This window comes from Culex quinquefasciatus, chromosome 3 (genome assembly GCF_015732765.1).
Source record: "Culex quinquefasciatus strain JHB chromosome 3, VPISU_Cqui_1.0_pri_paternal, whole genome shotgun sequence".
Classification (NCBI taxonomy): Eukaryota; Metazoa; Arthropoda; class Insecta; order Diptera; family Culicidae; genus Culex; species Culex quinquefasciatus.
The window spans coordinates 40,209,001-40,231,925 of NC_051863.1; positions in this window are offsets into that span (position 1 = coordinate 40,209,001).

Consider the following 22,925-nt stretch of genomic DNA (forward strand, 5'->3'; position numbering starts at 1 on the left):
CTCCTCCTCCTCCTCCTCCTCCTCCTCCTCCTCCTCCTCCTCCTCCTCCTCCTCCTCCTCCTCCTCCTCCTCCTCCTCCTCCTCCTCCTCCTCCTCCTCCTCCTCCACCGGCACGGGCGGGAAGCAAGTGGTCAACATTAGGCTGGTAACAATTCGGATGTCGGTACGACCCTCAGAAGCCTGGTAATATATGAATGAAAAAATCTCCCAACATTCGTAATCAATCGATCTAATCGACCTTCATTCCGTCACAGGCTGCGACGCCGAACTCTTCCACCACATCTTCAGCCACCTCGGACAAGGACAACGGACGACAAGGGAAGCGGCTCGGCCAACATCTTGCACGTACCAGTCTGGGTTGTTCCACGATAACAAGGACCTACCGAACTCGAGCTCCGTCGGCATCCTGAAGACGATTTCGTTAAAGCTTCGATCAGTCGTGCGGAAGGCGCTGAAAATTCACACACACACTTTGTACACTCTACCACCACAAAACTCTAATCTAAAATTCTACAATTCTAATTTCAAAGGTTCTATAATTCCAAAACCCTAAATTCTCAAACCTACAAATTTAAAATTTTAAATTCAAAGGTTCTTAAATTCTAAAATGATTCTTGAATTCTAAAAATGAGAACTTATAAAATTCTATGATTCAAAATTTCTAAAATTCCAACAAACTAACACGTTTATAACCTAAAAATCAAAAATCTAGAATTTTAAAAATTCTTGAATTCTGAACCTTCCAAAATTTTAAATTCAAAAATGTAAAAATATCAATATTTCTGAAATTACAAACACTAAAATTTCAAAACTAAAAATCTATAATTCTAGAAATTTAAAAATTTAAATTTTGTATTCTAAAGTTCTACAGTTCTAAAATTCTTTAAAACACTGTAATTTTATGAACCTAAAAATCTTGAATTCATTCTAGATTTCTTAAATTTTTAAATTTTAAGATTCTAGAATTCTTAAGTTTTTTTTAATTTTCTTAACTTTCAAAATTTTATATTCAAATATTCTGAATTAAATATATTCAAAAAAAAATAGTGTCTATTCCATTAACAGATAAAAATAAATTCAATAAATTTTATTAATTCTATTCTATAAAACTATAATTTTACAATTCTATAGTTCTATCATTTTAAAATTCTAAAGTTTTATATTAAAAAAATCCCAAAATTTAAAATTCAAAACTTTTGAAATTCCAAAATTTTACTATTCTGAATGTTATGAATTCTTAAATCCTAAGATTCTAAAATTCTAACATTTTATACTTCTACTTTTCTATAGTTCTAAAATCTTAAGTTTTTAAATTCTAAAATTTTGCAAATATCAAATCATTTTTTTTATACAATTTCAAATCCCTAAAATTTTAAAACACAAAAATTTTCCAAACCAAAAAAAAAAAAAATTTTTTATTAAATGAAATTAAATTAAATAAATTCTTTTTTTTTCTACGATTCTATATTTCTATAGTCCTAAAATTCTAAAATTCTAAAATTCTAAAATTCTAAAATTCTAAAATTCTAAAATTCTAAAATTCTAAAATTCTAAAATTCTAAAATCTAAAATTCTAAAATTTAAAATTCTAAAATTCTAAAATTCTAAAATTTAAAATTCTAAAATTTAAAATTCTAAAATTCTAAAATTCTAAAATTTAAAATTCTAAAATTCTAAAATTCTAAAATTCTAAAATTCTAAAATTCTAAAATTCTAAAATTTAAAATTCTAAAATTCTCAAATTCTAAAATTCTAAAATTCTAAAATTCTAAAATTCTAAAATTCTAAAATTCTAAAATTCTAAAATTTAAAATTTAAAATTTAAAATTCTAAAATTCTAAAATTTAAAATTCTAAAATTCTAAAATTCTAAAATTCTAAAATTCTAAAATTTAAAATTCTAAAATTCTAAAATTCTAAAATTTAAAATTCTAAAATTCTAAAATTTAAAATTCTAAAATTCTCAAATTCTAAAATTCTAAAATTCTCAAATTCTAAAATTCTAAAATTCTAAAATTCTAAAATTCTAAAATTCTAAAATTCTAAAATTCTAAAATTTAAAATTTAAAATTCTAAAATTCTAAAATTCTAAAATTCTAAAATTCTAAAATCTAAAATTCTAAAATTCTAAAATTCTAAAATTCTAAAATTCTAAAATTCTAAAATTCTAAAATTCTAAAATTCTAAAATTCTAAAATTCTAAAATTTAAAATTCTAAAATTCTAAAATTCTAAAATTCTAAAATTCTAAAATTTAAAATTCTAAAATCTAAAATTCTAAAATTTAAAATTCTAAAATTCTAAAATTCTAAAATTCTAAAATTCTAAAATTCTAAAATTCTAAAATTTAAAATTTAAAATTCTAAAATTCTAAAATTCTAAAATTTAAAATTCTAAAATTCTAAAATTCTAAAATTCTAAAATTCTAAAATTCTAAAATTCTAAAATTTAAAATTCTAAAATTCTAAAATTCTAAAATTCTAAAATTCTAAAATTCTAAAATTCTAAAATTCTAAAATTCTAAAATTCTAAAATTCTAAAATTTAAAATTCTAAAATTCTAAAATTTAAAATTTAAAATCTAAAATTCTAAAATTCTAAAATTTAAAATTTCAGAATCGAAAATTCGAATATTCTAAAATTCTAAAATTCTAAAATTCTAAAATTCTAAAATTCTAAAATTCTAAAATTTAAAATTCTAAAATTCTAAAATTCTAAAATTCTAAAATTCTAAAATTCTAAAATTCTAAAATTCTAAAATTCTAAAATTTAAAATTCTAAAATTTAAAATCTAAAATTCTAAAATTCTAAAATTCTAAAATTCTAAAATTCTAAAATTCTAAAATTCTAAAATTCTAAAATTCTAAAATTCCAAAATTTAAAATTCTAAAATTCTAAAATTCTAAAATTCTAAAATTCTAAAATTCTAAAATTCTAAAATTCTAAAATTCTAAAATTCTAAAATTTCAGAATTCGAAAATTCGAATATTCTAAAATTTGAAAATTCTAAAATTCTAGAATTCTAAAATTCGAAAATTCTAAAATTTCAAAATTCTTTAAATCTAAAATTCTAAAATTCGGAGATTCTTGAATTCTTAAATTATCAAAGTCAAATTTTAGAATTTCAAAATGCCAGATTCCAAAAGCACTATTTTCTAAATTCTCAAATTCTATATTTCTCAGATATCCAAACATCTCGAATTTCCGGATTCCCAATTTTTCAAATATTCTAATTCCTCACATCCAAACTTTAGAAATTCCCGAATTTCCTCTTCCCCAAAATTTCCAAGTCCCCAAAAATTCCAATTCCAAAATGTTCCAAATTCCCATGTTCTTTAAATATACTATATCCTTAAATAACTTGTTTCTTAGATTCCCAAATTTCCAGATTCTTGGTTTCCCAAATACTCAATTTTACATATTCCCAAAATACCGAATTCCCAGATTTCCAAATTTCATAATCCCCAAATTTTTATAATCCCCGATTCTCAAATTCCTGAGTTCCCAAATTCTCAAATTTTTAAAATTACATATTCTTCTAGAACCAATTATTTCCGAATTCGCGGATCCCAAATTTGCACATTTTATGATTCCCAAGTTTCCAGAATGTCCGATTCCCAAAATCCCAATTTTTCAGATTACCAAATTCCCAGTTTTTCATGAATCACGAAATCTCAAATCGCCCAATTCCCAAATCCTTTAATTCTTAAATTCCAAGATCTTAAAATCCCACAACCAGGTTCTTGAATTCCTAAATTTTTTAATATCCATCTTTCCAAATTTGTAAAATAACATAATACCAATTTGGATTCGGGATTCCCAGATTCAGAAAATCCCAAATTCCCAAAACTACACATTCCTTAATGCCCAGATTCCCATATTTCCAGATTCTCAAACCCCTAATTTCTTTTATTCCCAAATTCCAAACACACACACACACACACACACACACACACACACACACACACACACACACACACACACACACACTCACAGAATGATTATTTTTTATAATTAATGGTGTATTTTTTGCTTAAATAAATAAAAAAACGAACCAACTGTTTTACTGAACCAAAAGAAATATCCAACGGTCAATTCAAATACCAAAACCAACGGTCAATTCAAAAACCGATTAAACCGCCACCCTTCGTTTGGGATGGCTGCGTGCTTTTTGTTTTGAGCCAGGCGTACCCAATCGTCACGCTTCAGAATCGAGAACATTGTTGTCGATTTCAATGCAAATGTTACCGGACGACTGGTCGACAACATTACGAAACGAATTTTAGAGCAAATCGACAACAATGTTGTCGATTTCCCGGACAGGATTTCTATCCGTGTTGAGTATGGAAAAACATGTTGATGGACAATTTTCGAATTTCATTAGGGTGGTCAATACACCTTTTTCTTGCAAATTAGACATTTTCAAATGAAGATATCTTAAAGAAAAATACCCTTAAGATTTTTCAGCGTTTAAAGTGCTAGATCTTTTCTTTCGAATGCCACCTGGCGCCTAAATTTTGAACCTTTTCGAGACATTAGAGCTTTAAATTTTGCACATTTTTTACCTTTCTTTTGACATTTCTTTTGACCCTTATGTCCAAAACGACTCTTCAAAGAATAAAAATTGTCGTTTTTCAGAGCTCTTAGTGCCTCAAATATCACTCTATTACCAAAACTTAACCCTAAGTTGCTACGTGCAAAAATAGGTTGTTGAAGGTTTGCTCAGATGTTTTGCCTTCCTCACCTTTCTGAGGAAAGGCTATAAAATCACTCGAAAAATGAACTTCTTAATTTGACCTCGTAGACCCACCTTCACGTATACCTATCGACTCAGAATCAAATTCTGAGCAAATGTCTGTGTGTGTGTGTGTGTGTGTAGGGATGTGGGTCTGTGCACCAAAAAATATGCACTCGATTATCTCAGCACTGGCTTAACCGATTTGGACCGTTTTGGTCTCATTCGATTCGTCTTGGGGTCCCATAAGTCCCTATTGTAAATTATGAAGTTTAGTAAAGTACTTCAAAAGTTATGCTAAAAAAACGATTTTGGCGTATGTCCGGAAGATTGTAAAAAGGGTGGTTTTTGTAAGAAACCCTGTCATGTTATACATTTTCAGAAAGGTATTAAAAGACCTTTCCAATGAGCTTAAAACATCAAGGATCTGACAATCCTATCAAAAGTTATTAGCACTTAAGTGTTATTTATACACTTTTGGAGGCCGGATCTCAGATATTTCAATGACAATGATGTCCGGGTCCATCATGCGACCCATCGTTAGTTAGATAATCGAAAGACCTTTCAAATGAGCCTAAAACATCAAGGATCTGACAATCCTATCAACAGTTATTGACACTTAAGTGTTATTTATACACTTTTTGGAGGCCGAATCTCAGATATTTCAGTAAAAATGATGTCCGGGTCTATCATGCGACCCATCGTTAGTTAAATAATCGAAATACCTTTCAAATGAGCCTAAAACATCAAGGATCTGACAACCCTATTAAAAGTTATTGGCACTTAAGTGTTATTTATACACTTTTGGAGGCCGGATCTCAGATATTTCAGTAAAATAATGTCCGGGTCTATCATGCGACCCATCGTTAGTTAGATAATCGAAAGACCTTTCAAATGAGCCTAAAACATCAAGGATCTGACAATCCTATCAAAAGTTATTAGCACTTAAGTGTTATTTATACACTTTTGGAGGCCGGATCTCAGATATTTCAGTAAAAATGATGTCCGGGTCTATCATGCGACCCATCGTTAGTTAGATAATCGAAAGACCTTTCAAATGAGCCTAAAACATCAAGGATCTGACAATCCTATCAACAGTTATTGACACTTAAGTGTTATTTATACACTTTTTGGAGGCCGAATCTCAGATATTTCAGTAAAAATGATGTCCGGGTCTATCATGCGACCCATCGTTAGTTAAATAATCGAAATACCTTTCAAATGAGCCTAAAACATCAAGGATCTGACAACCCTATTAAAAGTTATTAGCACTTAAGTGTTATTTATACACTTTTTGGAGGCCGGATCTCAGATATTTCAATGAAAATGATGTCCGGGTCCATCATGCGACCCATCGTTAGTTAGATAATCGAAAGACCTTTCAAATGAGCCTAAACATCAAGGATCTGACAATCCTATCAAAAGTTATTGGCACTTAAGTGTTATTTATACACTTTTTGGAGGCCGGATCTCAGATATTTCAGTAAAAATGATGTCCGGGTCTATCATGCGACCCATCGTTAGTTAGATAATCGAAAGACCTTTCAAATGAGCCTAAACATCAAGGATCTGACAATCCTATCAAAAGTTATTGGCACTTAAGTGTTATTTATACACTTTTTGGAGGCCGGATCTCAGATATTTCAGTAAAAATGATGTCCGGGTCTATCATGCGACCCATCGTTAGTTAGATAATCGAAAGACCTTTCAAATGAGCCTAAAACATCAAGGATCTGACAACCCTATTAAAAGTTATTGGCACTTAAGTGTTATTTATACACTTTTTAGAGGTTTGATTTCAGATATTGTGATAAAAATATTGTCTGAATCTTCCATGCGAACTATCGTTGGATAGGTATTTTTTATCAGACCTTGCCGATGAGCCAGAAATATTGATGGTCTGCGAACCATATCAAAAGAAATGAGTAATAAAGTTGATTTGTTAAACATGTTAAGGGGGAATGTTGCTATTTTTACTGAATGTATTGACTTTATGAATATGAGGAAGGCACCAACCACCTAAAGGTGGATTAAGTAACGTTTTTTTTTTCTAAATTTGGTCGTAAAAGACGTAGTTGTGAGATAAAATGTTTGTGTCTTGAACAAAGTTGCATAGATTGGCAAGTCCAACAACTTTTCAGAAAACAAAAAAAAATCTAAAAAAATCTTGATATTAGTTTTTCAAAATCACCCTAATCGTGAACCACACTAATTTTGAACAAAACCTAAAGTTACCCCTTTTTTTTAGCAACAACTCTTCTGAAGACATCAAAGCACACACACTAAAAAAAAGAGAAAATCACACTTAACGTAATCATGATCCCAACGGACAAAAAAAGCACGTAATCAAACATTGAACACAATTTTACATCTTATGAAACTTAATCGCTTTCACAAACGTCAAAATAATAGCATTGTGATTTTACATTTCGCTCTTTTGACGAATCTGACTGATTTGATGTGAGATTCAGTGTCATATGATGCACATAGTTGGAGCATCAAAAGAAATGTAATTTTACAGCAAACGAACCACAATTTTAGACGTTAAACTGACGGCTCAAACAAGCATCGCAGCATGCTTTGTCAAACGTCAGCCATCTTTATCACCAGCATCTCTGTTGAGTGCAAGCGCAAATTTTAATTTACAAAACATTATTTAATATTTTTGGTGAATTCAGAGTTAAGAATTTATTTATTCATTGACTAATGGACAATTCTGTGTTGAGGTGCTGATTGCTCGCCAGAACCGTTGTGTGCGTCCTTTGAAATTACCGGTGAAAGGCCGGATTCTTCACGGAACAAGTGAAGATTCCCGGATCAAGTCAGCTGAGTTGCCGGTCATATTGCAGGTGGTCAACAAGGTAAGCCGAATTTGAATACAACGGATCAGTTTATTGAGCAATGGTTTGCAATTTCTTTGCCAGGTTCCGTCGCATCGTTGGGGGACATACGATCTGATCCAGAGACGATTGTGTTGATTAAAGTGCGTTGCTGCGGTGAAATAAAGAACTTTCCCTTCAAACGAGGCATGGCCGCACTGATCCAGCTGACCCAGGTGACCAAGTCTACCTACAGTCCCCCCTTCGGACAGTTATTGGCAACCAATTGCTGACAGCAGTTTGTTTTGCCTTCCTCACCTCACTGAGGCAAGGCTATAAAATCACTCAAAAATTGAACTTTTTAAATAAGCCTCCCAGATATACCTTTACGTATACATATCGACTCAGAATCAAATTCTGAGCAAATGTCTGTGCGTGTGGATGGACGTAGAATTTTTTTTCTCACTCACTTTTCTCGGAACTGGCTCGACCGATTTTGTCCGGATCTATGTTTTTGGATTTGCCTTCAGGTTCTTTAAGTCTTTTAAATTTCATCCGGCTTGGTGCAGTACTTTAAAAGATATGTTCGAAAAACTGTTTTGGTTGATACTAAAAGGGTCATTATTTACATAATTTGAAAGCTCCGGCGGATAGCTGTCGGAACTTTACGCTCAGTGCACGCACACAAACACTGCAGTGCTTTCAAATGGTTCATTAAATTTATCATACCTAGATGGCAGCACTCAGATGTATAGTGTCTTTACTAAGTAAGCGTTAGCCAAAGCTTTCGTAGTGTGTGGTTGCAAGGCTTTTAGGAGGAAGGCAGCAACCACCTTCCGGTGGATTAAGTAACGTTTTTTTTTTTGTTCTGGGCGGAAACAGAAGCAGTCAGCGAGAAGTGACAATTTCAAGTTAATTGCGAACTAAAAGTGTTTGTAGTATTGATAATTGTAAAAAGTGAAAAAATCTATATTTTATGTGAAATAATAAAACAAATAGCTATGAATCTGACTCTTTTGAATTTTAACCTCAAAATCACACCTCAACCAGCAGTAGCACAGTAAAATTACATCAATTCAAAGATTACATCGTCCAATAATCTGTTGATGTAAAATTCAATGCTTGTTAGAGGGTCAAAAAGCGATCATGTAATTTTCAAAACTGATGTGATTTTGCGTGATATTTGACGCTCCAGTTATGTGCATCAAATAGACGGAAAATTACACGATTATTTTTTGGTGTGTTAAGTTACAGACATGACCGGTAATCAATTTAAAAATTCTTGATGAAAATAGTTTCTAAAATTTTATGTTCTTTTGGAATGTTTTTTCAAGAAACTTTTATGAAAAAAAGAAACATTTGATGCAAAATAGTTTCTTTCAATTCAGGAAACGCATGGGCAAAATTTTATTCAATATGTACAATTAAAAAGATAAGGCGATTAGCAAAAACTCTTCCGGTGATTTTATCTGCTTATTTATGTTCTAATCATAGACCAAATTTGTCTAAATAAAACAAAATCGTGATGGTAATGTTTGTTTCAGAAAAAAAAACATTCAGATCTTATGATGTGCATCCATCAAATAATGTAATTTTATACCAGAACAGCCTTCCGCTCATCACCTGTTTAGAAAGGTTCTCAAAATTGCAGAGATTTAACCAGCCTCCCTCGACAAGAAAATCCTTTTACACATGAAATCCTCCAGAAGTTGTTTTCCATGTACTTACAGCGCTGATGGTCAGTACAACGTTCGGACGTTACCTGTCTTGCCGTTTTTTTTTAATGCATATTTTGCAACCTTTAACAAGTGTGCTGGCTACACTTAAAATTAGGCTTTGGAAAATTCAAACCAAATGTTTATAAATTTGTTAACCTTATTTCAAAATGTGCGTTTACATTTTTCAGCAACATCAAATTTTAAAGAAATTTTCGACGTCAACAAAATTATTTATTCAGAAAAAATGTAACTCGGACCAATTTGGCGTGCAAACGGCAAAGGGGTCATCACGCTTCGGAGAGCTGTTACTTGGAGAATTTATTTTCCAGTGCACCCCTAATCTCCAGTCTCTGCAAGCCAGTGGGCCTGCCCGGAAAACAAGGGCCACTTTAACACGGCCCAAGTACGGTGTAGAGGTCCTCTGGAACAGGATGGGGGGACAAAAAAACACACTCCAACTTCAAAATATGTCTCCCCTCTGATTTTTGTGGCCTCGGGCCATCCAATGTGGTGGACAGAGTTCAGAAACGGACGACATTCCAAATGATGACGAATATATCACCAGGTGCTTGGTGTATGTGTGTGTGTGTGTGTGTTGGTGACAAAGTGCGTTAGATTTGGCAAGGGCAAGGTATGCTGTTTTTTTTTAATTTGTTTATGATGGCTATACTTTGGATTTAGTGGGACAATTGGAGACAACTGAACCTCTGACAATTTTAGAAACTGCTAGAAAAGTTGTCTCTGATTTAGAAAGTCCACTCCTCCGAGCCACAAAAATATTGTTTTGCACAATTAATTTAGGAAAATTTCACTGATGTTTTTATTTTTTCAATATAGAAAAAATATTGCCAAAGACAATAGATATTACTGGACACTCCATAAACCTTGAAAAATAATTCAAACGGTTCACCTAACTCCAACTATCCCGTACCCCTTTTCCACCATCACAGGTGCAACCCGTGTCACCTTTGTAGCCCAATGGACGGAATAAAATCCAACTTTCAGCACTCAGTCACATTTTCGCTAACGGAAATAAATGGGCGGAAACACCTTTCGGAAATGGCTGCTGCCTGTTGGCTCGTACAGGCCTGGGGAAGTGAAACCCAGGATTAAATATACGACGAGAGTGAGTTTACACCTGCGAGCGGGTTGGCCTGTTTTTTGCTTGTTTAATTTTTTTCCCCGTCTGAATATCATAAAATAAATTTGAGTTTTCAGACGAATGAGAATGAACGCATTTTGCAACACTTTGAAATTTCACTGAAGTGTCCGAATGAGTCACTCAGGCTGGCAGCGTTTAAAGCGAACCGTGTTTATTTAAACTGTTGTTGACATGGCGAAATTACTCGCCTCTTCTTGGAAGCCACGCCACACAGAAACTGATTGATCCGTCAAACGCACACAGTTGATTGCGCCGCACACTGGGTAAATTAATTCCGTCGCCGGACGTGACGCTGAACACCTTGGGCGCGTCAACCTAATTGAAGATCGCTCAGTCGTAATAATTTACTACAGCTTTGAACACTGGACCGGCGATGGCTGTAAGCGACGCGGGTGTCCCTGCAGAGCTGCACTACTCAACGGGAAGCAAGTTTCCCGTTTCTGGAAATTTAAGCACGGAAAAATTGTTTTTGCCATGCTGTCTCAAAACTACTTGCTTTTTCTGTCATTCTCGTACGATAAAACAGCCTTCATTTCAAAACAAAAAATAACAGAATCGAATAGTAAAAACGAAGTTGACTTTATAGCTGTCGGCCACCATTGCTAGTACCAACCACCAGTGTCTTCCTTTTAACTACAAGGACTTCGCCGCCCTGGGCTCCTTAATGTTTGAGTACGGCACGGAGCGACGGCGCCGGATAATATCGAATCGGAATCGAATAGTAAGACTTTTGAAAAACAAATTCTGTAAAGTTTAACTTGCCATCAAGTATGTGAAAATCTCCATTTTGAAACTGCGATATCTCTGAAACCACAAATCTATAAAGGTTGACCTAGGATTCATTCACAAAAAATGCTAATGTGCTAAAAATAGTTATCCCGAGCAGACGGAAATAACTTGGGAAGGTCAGTTATTGATATTGTGAGAAGATCGAAATATGTTATTGGGATGATCGGATTAGTTGTTAAAATAACAAAAATCAATAACAAAGATTTGTTCGAAGAATAACTTAAACTGTTATTATGTTGTTATTGCAATAACAAACCAATAACACAGAAGGAATCATGAAGGAATAACAAGATTTGTTATTTTGTGCGGAGAGGTGGAGCAGCATAATAACAAAAATGTTATTGAACTGGTATGTCTCCATAACAAAAAAGTTATTGTTTTGGTTTATTTGTAATTTGCAAATAAACCTGCAGTTGCCATAACTCCTCTGTACTAGTCAGGGCTGCAGAGTCGGGTACCTCCAAGCGACTTTGAATCCATACTTTGAAGACAACTCCGACTCTGGATGCAGGATATGACGTCAACGACGACTTTAGCTCTCCAAAAATACCCGACTTCACAGATTCCGACTCCAAGTAAAAGTTGCTGAAAATTAGACGAATCCGATGCAGTCTCCGAGGTCACACTCCAGCTCGAACTTCAACGTCAGCTCCGACTTCCTGGCTCTGTGAAAATAATAACAGTTTTTGTTATTCACACTTCAAAAATTCCCAATAAATAAATCAATTCCGTTAGGGAATATAACAAAATAAAAAAGAACTCTCAAAAGTTAATTTATCGGATTAATTTTAGCTTGAAACCCCATTTCATGACCAAAATAATGATCCCGACGAAATTGGTAAAAATTATCCCATAGTTCTAGCCAATTTTAGCAAAGTCCCTTAGGGGGTATATCAAATAATTAAAAAAATCAACTTTCAAAATTTCAACTTTTTAGAATAATTTTAGCTTAAGGACCCCATTTCATGACCAAAATAATGACCCTGACGAAATTGGTCAAAATTATCCCATAGTTCTAGCCAATTTTAACAAAGTCCCTTAGGGGGTATATCAAATAATTAAAAAATCATCTTTCAAAATTTCAACTTTTAGAATAATTTTAGCTTAAGGACCCCATTTCATGGCCAAAATAATGACCCCGACGAAATTGGTAAAAATTATCCCATAGTTCTAGCCAATTTTAGCAAAGTCCCTTAGGGGGTATATCAAATAATTAAAAAAATCAACTTTCAAAATTTCAACTTTTTAGAATAATTTTAGCTTAAGGACCCCATTTCATGGCCAAAATAATGACCCTGACGAAATTGGTCAAAATTATCCCATAGTTCTAGCCAATTTTAACAAAGTCCCTTAGGGGGTATATCAAATAATTAAAAAATCAACTTTCAAAATTTCAACTTTTTAGAATAATTTTAGCTTAAGGACCCCATTTCATGACCAAAATAATGACCCTGACGAAATTGGTCAAAATTATCCCATAGTTCTAGCCAATTTTAACAAAGTCCCTTAGGGGGTATATCAAATAATTAAAAAAATCATCTTTCAAAATTTCAACTTTTTAGAATAATTTTAGCTTAAGGACCCCATTTCATGGCCAAAATAATGACCCCGACGAAATTGGTAAAAATTATCCCATAGTTCTAGCCAATTTTAGCAAAGTCCCTTAGGGGGTATATCAAATAATTAAAAAAATCAACTTTCAAAATTTCAACTTTTTAGAATAATTTTAGCTTAAGGACCCCATTTCATGGCCAAAATAATGACCCTGACGAAATTGGTCAAAATTATCCCATAGTTCTAGCCAATTTTAACAAAGTCCCTTAGGGGGTATATCAAATAATTAAAAAATCAACTTTCAAAATTTCAACTTTTTAGAATAATTTTAGCTTAAGGACCCCATTTCATGACCAAAATAATGACCCTGACGAAATTGGTCAAAATTATCCCATAGTTCTAGCCAATTTTAACAAAGTCCCTTAGGGGGTATATCAAATAATTAAAAAAATCATCTTTCAAAATTTCAACTTTTTAGAATAATTTTAGCTTAAGGACCCCATTTCATGGCCAAAATAATGACCCCGACGAAATTGGTCAAAATTATCCCATAGTTCTAACCATTTTAAACAAAGTCCTTTAGGGGGTATATCAAATAATTAAAAAAATCAACTTTCAAAATTTCAACTTTTTAGAATAATTTTAGCTTAAGGACCCCATTTCATGACCAAAATAATGATCCCGACGAAATTGGTAAAAATTATCCCATAGTTCTAGCCAATTTTAGCAAAGTCCCTTAGGGGGTATATCAAATAATTAAAAAAATCAACTTTCAAAATTTCAACTTTTTAGAATAATTTTAGCTTAAGGACCCCATTTCATGGCCAAAATAATGACCCTGACGAAATTGGTCAAAATTATCCCATAGTTCTAGCCAATTTTAACAAAGTCCCTTAGGGGGTATATCAAATAATAAAAAAATCAACTTTCAAAATTTCAACTTTTTAGAATAATTTTAGCTTAAGGACCCCATTTCATGGCCAAAATAATGACCCCGACGAAATTGGTAAAAATTATCCCATAGTTCTAGCCAATTTTAGCAATGTCCCTTAGGGGGTATATCAAATAATTTAAAAAATCAACTTCCAAAATTTCAACTTTTTAGAATAATTTTAGCTTAAGGACCCCATTTCAAAAGCTTGACCCCATCGGGGTCAAAATATTGACCCCGACGAAATTAGACAAAATTATCCCAAAGATCTAAACATATTTAACAAAAGAAAAAATAATAACAGATTGTGTTATGGACACTTAGAAACTTTTCCATTCGTGCGATTTGTGGTAATTTTATTTCTAAGTCAGTATACCGAACGAATAACAAATTTTGTTATTAGGAGAGTTTTTGAAATGTATAACATTTCCTCTTATTGGCGTGTTATTAAACATTTTCAATATAATATCACTTCAATACCAAATTTTGTTATTTTATCAGAAACTGTTATTATTTTTTCTTCTTGAAGTTGAACTTCAGGTTAAAATAATAACACTTTTTGTTATTTTAACAGGATTTGTTATTGAAATATTATCAATTTTGTTATTACCGTCTGCCCGGGATAAGCTATTCCTCTTTTAAAACAGTATGGAAAATGCAGATTTAACCCGGGCATGGTCTTCGGGTCTATATGACCCAAGAGCATGATAAAAGTTATCGTAACTTTTGACCTTTGGCACTTACAGAGCTGAAATTTTATGACTTTGTGCATCTTACCAAGACACACATTTGAGCCAAAAATGGACTTCCGGTGGCCACCGGAAGTGCCCCCCAGAAAAAAAGTCACACTTATGGTACTCGGGTCTATATGACCCAGAAATGTTTTTGGCTGCCAAAATTCGGAACCTTGACCGATTTTGGATGTCTTGGCCGCAAATGAAAGGTTAGAATGTCTACTTTGCGATTCCGACTGGCAGAACCGGTTTTGGGCACTGTGGCCACCGGGAACCTGCTACAACCGAAAAAAGTCCTTTTTGAGGCCCCGACTTTGAGGACCTGTATCTCCGGAACGATAACACATAGCGGGTTGCTTCCAGTTGCATTTGACGGGTAATAACCTCAACTTTAAGCTCCCGTAGAGATGATTTGTCAAAAGTGGACACCGGTTCCGTTAACCCGGAACATCCGAAAAACATGATTTTTTCAGCTTTTGTTATAAAATCAACACATTAGTCAATTTTTTCAACCGGATTTTTTGTAAATCATTACATAAGCACACTACATACTACCTCTGAATGTTTGGGATCGTTCCGGCCAACTGTGGCCAATCCGGAACCGGTTCCAGGGTACCACCAAAATGGTTCCAATAATGGTATCGCTAGAAACTCGTCATGTTGCATATAAAACTTCATGAAATTGAAAATTATGACCATCTGAAGTCATTCCGATATCCTCTGACTCACCCTGGTCACTCCGGAACCGGTTACCGGTGGCCACTGGGGGACACTTCCGGAGTATGCAGGGAAGCATATCATGCGACATATCAAACTTCATGAAATTGAAAATTATGACCATCTGAGGTCATGCCAATATCCTCTGACCCAACCTGGTCACTCCGGAACCGGTTACCGGTGGCCACTGGGGAACACTGCCGGAGTATGCAAAGAACCCTACCATGCGACGTATCAAACTTCATGAAATATAAAATTATGACCATCTAAGGTCATGCCAATATCCTATGACCCAACCTGGTCACGCCGGAACCGGTTACCGGTGGCCACTGGGGGACACTTCCGGAGTATGCAAAGAACCCTACCATGCGACGTATCAAACGTCATGAAATAGAAAATTATGACTATCTAAGGTCATGCCAATATCCTATGACCCAAACTGGTCACGCCGGAACCGGTTACCGGTGGACACGGGGGGACACTTCCGGAGTATGCAAAGAACCCTACCATGCGACGTATCAAACGTCATGAAATAGAAAATTATGACCATCTGAGGTCATGCCAATATCCTCTGACCCAACCTGGTCACTCCGGAACCGGTTACCGGTGGCCACTGGGGGACACTTCCAGAGTATGCAAAGAACCCTACCATGCGACGTATCAAACGTCATGAAATAGAAAATTATGACTATCAAAGGTCATGCCAATATCCTCTGACCCAACCTGGTCCCTCCGGAACCAGTTACCGGTGGACACGGGGGGACACTTACGGAGTATGCAAGGAAGCATATCATGCGACATATCAAACTTCATGAAATATAAAATTATGACCATCTAAGGTCATGCCAATATCCTATGACCCAACCTGGTCACGCCGGAACCGGTTACCGGTGGCCACTGGGGGACACTTCCGGAGTATGCAGGGAAGCATATCATGCGACATATCAAACTTCATGAAATTGAAAATGATGACCATCTGAGGTCATGCCAATATCCTCTGACTCACCCTGGTCACGCCGGAACCGGTTACCGGTGGCCACTGGGGGACAATTCCGGCGTATGCAAGGAAGCATATCATGAGACATATCAAACCTCATGAAATTGCAAATTATGACCATCTGAGGTCATGCCAATATCCTATGACCCAACCTGGTCACTCCGGAACCGGTTACCGGTGGCCACTGGGGGACACTTCCGGAGTATGCAAAGAACCCTACCATGCGACGTATCAAACGTCATGAAATAGAAAATTATGACTATCAAAGGTCATGCCAATATCCTCTGACCCAACCTGGTCCCTCCGGAACCAGTTACCGGTGGACACGGGGGGACACTTACGGAGTATGTAAGGAAGCATATCATGCGACATATCAAACTTCATGAAATAGAAAATTATGACCATCTAAGGTCATGCCAATATCCTCTGACTCACCCTGGTCACGCCGGAACCGGTTACCGGTGGCCACTGGGGACACTTCCGGAGTATGCAGAGAAGCATATCATGCGACGTATCAAACTTCATGAATTTGAAAATTATAACCATCTAAGGCGGTGGTCACCAAAATGCGGCCTGCGGGCCGTATGTGGCTAACCGAGGTCTTCTGTACGGCCTTCGGGATGGTTTTGAAATTATTTTGGAATCCGGCCCACTTTGCGTTCTCATATGAAGTTCGCTAGAGAAATCATGAACTAAGTTTCTTTAAAAAGAAAAAATATGTTTTTTTTGACGAAATAACCATAATTGATTTCTGATTTCTACAATATTTATAAGGTCATGGGAAGTATTAAACTAGTGGTGCCTTATTTTCCTGTAGAATTTATAAATTATAATGAATATGAAACATTCATTCCTTTAAAAATATAAAATTATGAATGTGATAGTGTGACAAAAACTTTGTATTATCTGGGAATCACGTTGCTAAAAATACTAAGAATAAATAAATATCCAACAGTTCTAAACATCAGATCACTTTCTGACTAAAACTTGTTAGAAATATTGAATAAGGAAATTATAAAATATGAATTCCGAGCTAATATTTTTTGGTTCAATTTTGTTATCCTAAAAAATCGACAGAACATAAAAATTCTATTTGATTATATTTTTGATCTTTTTTTTTGTGCCCGAATCTTTGATTCAAAATGAAACGAGAAGATTGTACTCGTACGAAAAGATCTTAAAAAATTTCAAAATCATTGAAAAAACACTTTTTTATCATGTTCAATACTACAAATTTTTCGATCGAAAATAAACTTCTAAATTTCAATAAATATGTTTTTTTCCTATAACATACGGATAATTCAAAACTTATTACTGTTTCTTCAAAATTCACTCAAAAAATCATTGAAAAAATGTTCAAAACATTCAAAGCTTAAATGAAACAATCAAACCAAATGTGTTCGCAAAACCAAGAAAATAATTATAAACAAAAAAAAGTTAATATAAATATAACAATTTTTTTTTCAGTGAAATATTGTCGAATTGTACAACATTAATATTTTAAAACATGAAATATGATGAGAAAAATTTATGAAGAATGTTGATTTTTTTTCAATTGATTATGTATAATTGGTGACAATTTCTAAGTTGTCAAAAATTTAGTTGTTTGTCAAAATTTCAATTTCAAACTATTCTACTCTACAACTTATTTTTTATTTATATTTTACATGTTGCCCACGACTCTGGGGCAAATTTCCAAATAAGCCCTTGATGATCAGCTGGTTGAGGACCACTGATCTAAGGTCATGCCGATATCCTCTGACCCAACCTGGTCACTTCGTAACCGGTTACCGGTGCCAGTGGGGGACACTTCCTGAGAATTCAAGGAAACATATCACGCGACGTATCAAACATCATGAAATTACTTCCGGAGGGTCTGTAAGTTAGGTAATTTTGGAAGGTTCAACTAAATTTATCTACTACAGAAAATTAAAACCACCATCAATTAAATGGTTCCGGAATGGTAATCGGGCTTGGTTGTGTAGCTGCTAGTGTGATTGCGTCCACATTTCTTGTGACGAGTAATGTGTCATCACGCCTTCTATCGGATGAGGAAGTAGAAGGTCGGTTCCAGCCTCAGTTGTTGTACGGTCATTTGATCATTCCAGTTTTCTCCCTGCTATAATTACAATCAACACTCCAAACCAAGCCTGCTCCGGTGGAGTCGCTGGCGGCGGTTGGACTCCCAATCCAAAGATCGTCAGTCCGAACTCAGGGATGGAAGGTTCCTTGGAAAATGAAAAGGATTTGGCGCTCTCCCCATTAAAACCTTTTAAATCTTAGGTTCGAGAAGAAACTTCAAACTTGGTTCTTTGCATGTTTCACAAATTTCCTCCATTCCCAACCCATTTTCGGTTCCAAATTAATCAGGATGGGCCGGAGGACATCGCCACCAGAAATTGTCTCTCAGTGGCCAGGTTGGATTAAAAACGTGGGCAAGACCTTTGGTGGTCATAATTTGCAATTTCATGAGGTTTGATATGTCTCATGATATGCTTCCTTGCATACTCCGGAATTGTCCCCCAGTGGCCACCGGTAACCGGTTCCGGCGTGACCAGGGTGAGTCAGAGGATATTGGCATGACCTCAGATGGTCATAATTTTCAATTTCATGAAGTTTGATATGTCGCATGATATGCTTCCCTGCATACTCCGTAAGTGTCCCCCCGTGTCCACCGGTAACCGATTCCGGCGTGACCAGGTTGGGTCATAGAATATTGGCATGACCTTAGATGGTCATAATTTTATATTTCATGAAGTTTGATACGTCGCATGGTAGGGTTCTTTGCATACTCCGGAAGTGTCCCCCAGTGGCCACCGGTAACCGGTTCCGGCGTGACCAGGTTGGGTCATAGGATATTGGCATGACCTTAGATGGTCATAATTTTATATTTCATTAAGTTTGATATGTCGCATGATATGCTTCCTTGCATACTCCGTAAGTGTCCCCCCGTGTCCACCGGTAACCGGTTCCAGCGTGACCAGGTTGGGTCATAGGATATTGGCATGACCTTAGATGGTCATAATTTTCAATTTCATGAAGTTTGATATGTCGCATGGTAGGGTTCTTTGCATACTCCGGAAGTGTCCCCCAGTGGCCATCGGTAACTGGTTCCGGAGTGACCAGGTTGGGTCAGAGGATATCGGCATGACCTCAGATGGTCATAATTTTCAATTTCATGAAGTTTGATATGCAACATGACGGGTTTCTAGCGATACCATTATTGGAACCGTTTTGGTGGTACCCTGTAACCGGTTCCGGATTGGCCACAGTTGGCCGGAACGATCCCAAACATTCAGAGGTAGTATGTAGTGTGCGTATGTAATGATTTACAAACAATCCGGTTGAAAAAATTGACTAATGTGTTGATTTTATAACAAAAGCTGAAAAAATCATGTTTTTCGGATGTTCCGGGTTAACGGAACGGGTGTCCACTTTTGACAAATCATCTCTACGGGAACTTAAAGTTGAGGTTATTACCCGTCAAATGCAACTGGAAGCAACCCGCTATGTGTTATCGTTCCGGAAATACAGGTCCTCAAAGTCGGGGCCTCAAAAAGGACTTTTTTCGGTTGTAGCAGGTTCCCGGTGGCCACAGTGCCCAAAACCGGTTCTGCCAGTCGGAATCGCAAAGTAGACATTCTAACCTTTCATTTGCGGCCAAGACATCCAAAATCGGTCAAGATTCCGAATTTTGGCAGCCAAATACATTTCTGGGTCATATAGACCCGAGTACCATAAGTGTATGTACGAAACGAAGACCATGGCCAGGTTAAACAAAGTACACCTAAACGAATTTGAACACCCCTAAACACAAAAAATGTAACATTGTTTTGCTTGAACTAAAATTTCTCCCTAGCTTTTTTTGACATCGTTTCAAGTTGCAAACCATCATGGATAATTCTCTACCAACTCACAGGAAATCGGGAAAAGTGGCCCCGACCCCTCTATGATCCTTTATTGATATCTCGTGACGGACGGGCGGTACGACCCCTTTCATTTTTGAACATAAGAAAAAAGAGGTGTTTTTTTATAATTTGCAGCCTGAAAAATAAGATAGACATTTTGTGTCAAAGAGACTTTAAGTAAAATTAGACGCCCGATTTAATGGCGTGCTCAGAATTCCGAAAAATAAACTTATTTTTCATCGAAAAAACCCTGAAAAAGTTTTAAAAATTCTCATATTTCCCGTTACTTGACTGTTAATTTATTTGGAATATGCCATTTTAAGGGATATTCAATGTACTTTTCGAATCTACATTGACGCTGAAGGGTAATTTTTTCATTTAGAACTAAATTTTTTTCATTTTAAAATTTTGTGTTTTTTCTAACTTTGCAGGGTTATTTTTTAGAGTGTAACAGTAGTCAAAAATTGTAGAGCAGACAATTACAAAAAATTGGATATACAAACATACGGGGTTTGCTTATAAACATCACGTGTTATCGCGATTTTACAAACAAAAAAGTTTTGAAAAAGTTACTTTTGCGTTTCTCTTTGTTTCGTCGTCCGTGTCTGTCGCGGGTGACCATGAACGGCCATGATCAACGACGATCAACTTTTACAACACGGGTAGACGGTAATAACAAAATTCATGCCATTTCAATTAAAAATACTGTTAAAATAACAAAAAGTGTTATGGAATCTTCTTGAAAAATCCATTTTTGCATAAGAGTTTAATAACAAATTATGTTATCATAACGAAATTTGTTATTGGTCTGATATTGGTTGAAAGTACAAACAACTCGGAAATAACATTTTTTGTTATGGAAGAATACCGTCAACTGTTATTGGGATCATCGGATTAGTTGTTAAAATAACAAAAAATAATAACAAAGATTTGTTCGAAGATTAACTAAAAGTGATATTGGTCCGTTATTACAATAACAATCCAAAAACAAAAAAAAATCATAACGACGAATAACAAATCTTGTCATAAATAACATGAAATGTTATTGGCTTACTATTTTTAAATATCAAAAATGTTATTCCCAAGCTATTTCCGTCTGCTCGGGAAAACTTTTTTTTTGTAAAATTACAATAGCTCGTGATGTTTATAAGCAAACACCCTATATACACATATCATTTTTTTTGTAATTGTCTGCTCTACAACTTTGTGCAACATTACTACACTCTAAAAAATAACCCTGCAAAGTTAGAAAAAACACGAAATTTTATTTTTCATTGTTGGGTAATTCTCTACCAACTCACACGAAATCGGGAAAAGTAGCCCCGACCCCTTTTCGATTTGCGTGAAACTTTGTCCTAAGGGGTAACTTTTGTCCCTGATCACGATTCCGATGTCCGTTTTTTTATATCTCGTGACGGAGGGGCAGTACGACCCCTTCCATTTTTGAGCATGCGAAAAAAGAGGTGTTTTTCAATAATTTGCAGCCTGAAACGGTGATGAGATAGAAATTTGGTGTCAAAGGGACTTTTATGTAAAATTAGACGCCCGATTTGATGGCGTACTCAGAATTCCAAAAAAAAACGTGTTTTTCATCGAAAAAAAAAAAACACTAAAATAGTTTTAAAAATTCTCCCATTTTCCGTTATTTAACTGTAAAATTTTTTGGAACATGTCATTTTGTGGTAAATTTAATGTACTTTTCGAATCTACATTGTCTCAGAAGGGTCATTTTTTTTCATTTAAAAATTTCTTGTTTCTTCTAACTTTGCAGGGTTATTTTTTAGATTGTAACAATGTTCTACAAAGTTGTAGAGCAGACAATTACAAAAATTTTGATTTATAGACATAAGGGGTTTGCTTATAAACATCACGAGTTATCGCGATTTGACGAAAAAAAAGTTTTGAAAAAGTTACTTTTCACGTTTCTCTTTGTTTCGTCGTCCGTGCCGGGTCGCGGGTGACCATGAACGGCCATGATCGATGACGACCAACTTTTTCAAAACTTTTTTTCGTAAAATCGCGAAAACTCGTGATGTTTATAAGCAAACCCCTTATGTCTGTATATCAAAATTTTTGTAATTGTCTGTTCTACAGTTTTGTAGAACATTATTACACTCTAAAAAATAACCCTGCAAAGTTAGAAAAAACACGAAAATTTAAAATGAAAAATTTTGTTCTAAATGAAAAAATGACCCTTCTGGGTCAATGTAGACTCGAAAAGTACATTAAATTTTCCTTAAAATGACATGTTCCAAATTTTTGTACAGTCGACTAACGGAAAATGAGAGAGTTTTTAAAACCTTTTTAGTGTTTTTTTATTGATGAGAATACGTTTTTCGGCTGCTCTAGTTTTCGTTCAATCCATTTTTTTTTCCTTGAAATTGTTTATTTAGGTCCCCTTAGCTGTAAGAAAACTGGTTCGGACCGGGTTTTAGTTGTAATTTACATTTTAACTTAAGGCTATAGTAAATTAACAGTTTAATCAAAAGAGATAATGGCATTAAGCGCCGAATTCTCCCTGAGCATCTTGCCGAGTTCTTTGAAGAAGGGGATCAGAGGTTCCAGCAGGGTTCTTGTTGATCCGCTCACTACCGACAACACCGCTTCCAACAAGAGCGAAAACGGAATTCGGTTGTCTTTACCATAGACCTTCTGAGGCACGACTGCTGCTGGGTTGGTTGGATTTTTTGGCGATGTTTTTATTGAGCTCACTCCCGGGAACGCTTTGTTGAACTTGTCCGAACCTGGCTGTGGAAGGGTGCTGCTCCGAGACTTGTCACTGTGGCTCTTTTTCTTTGTTTTTCTCTTCCTTTTGGATGTACCGCTTTTTGTGTTGACTATCAGCTCATCTTCAGTTTCGTCCT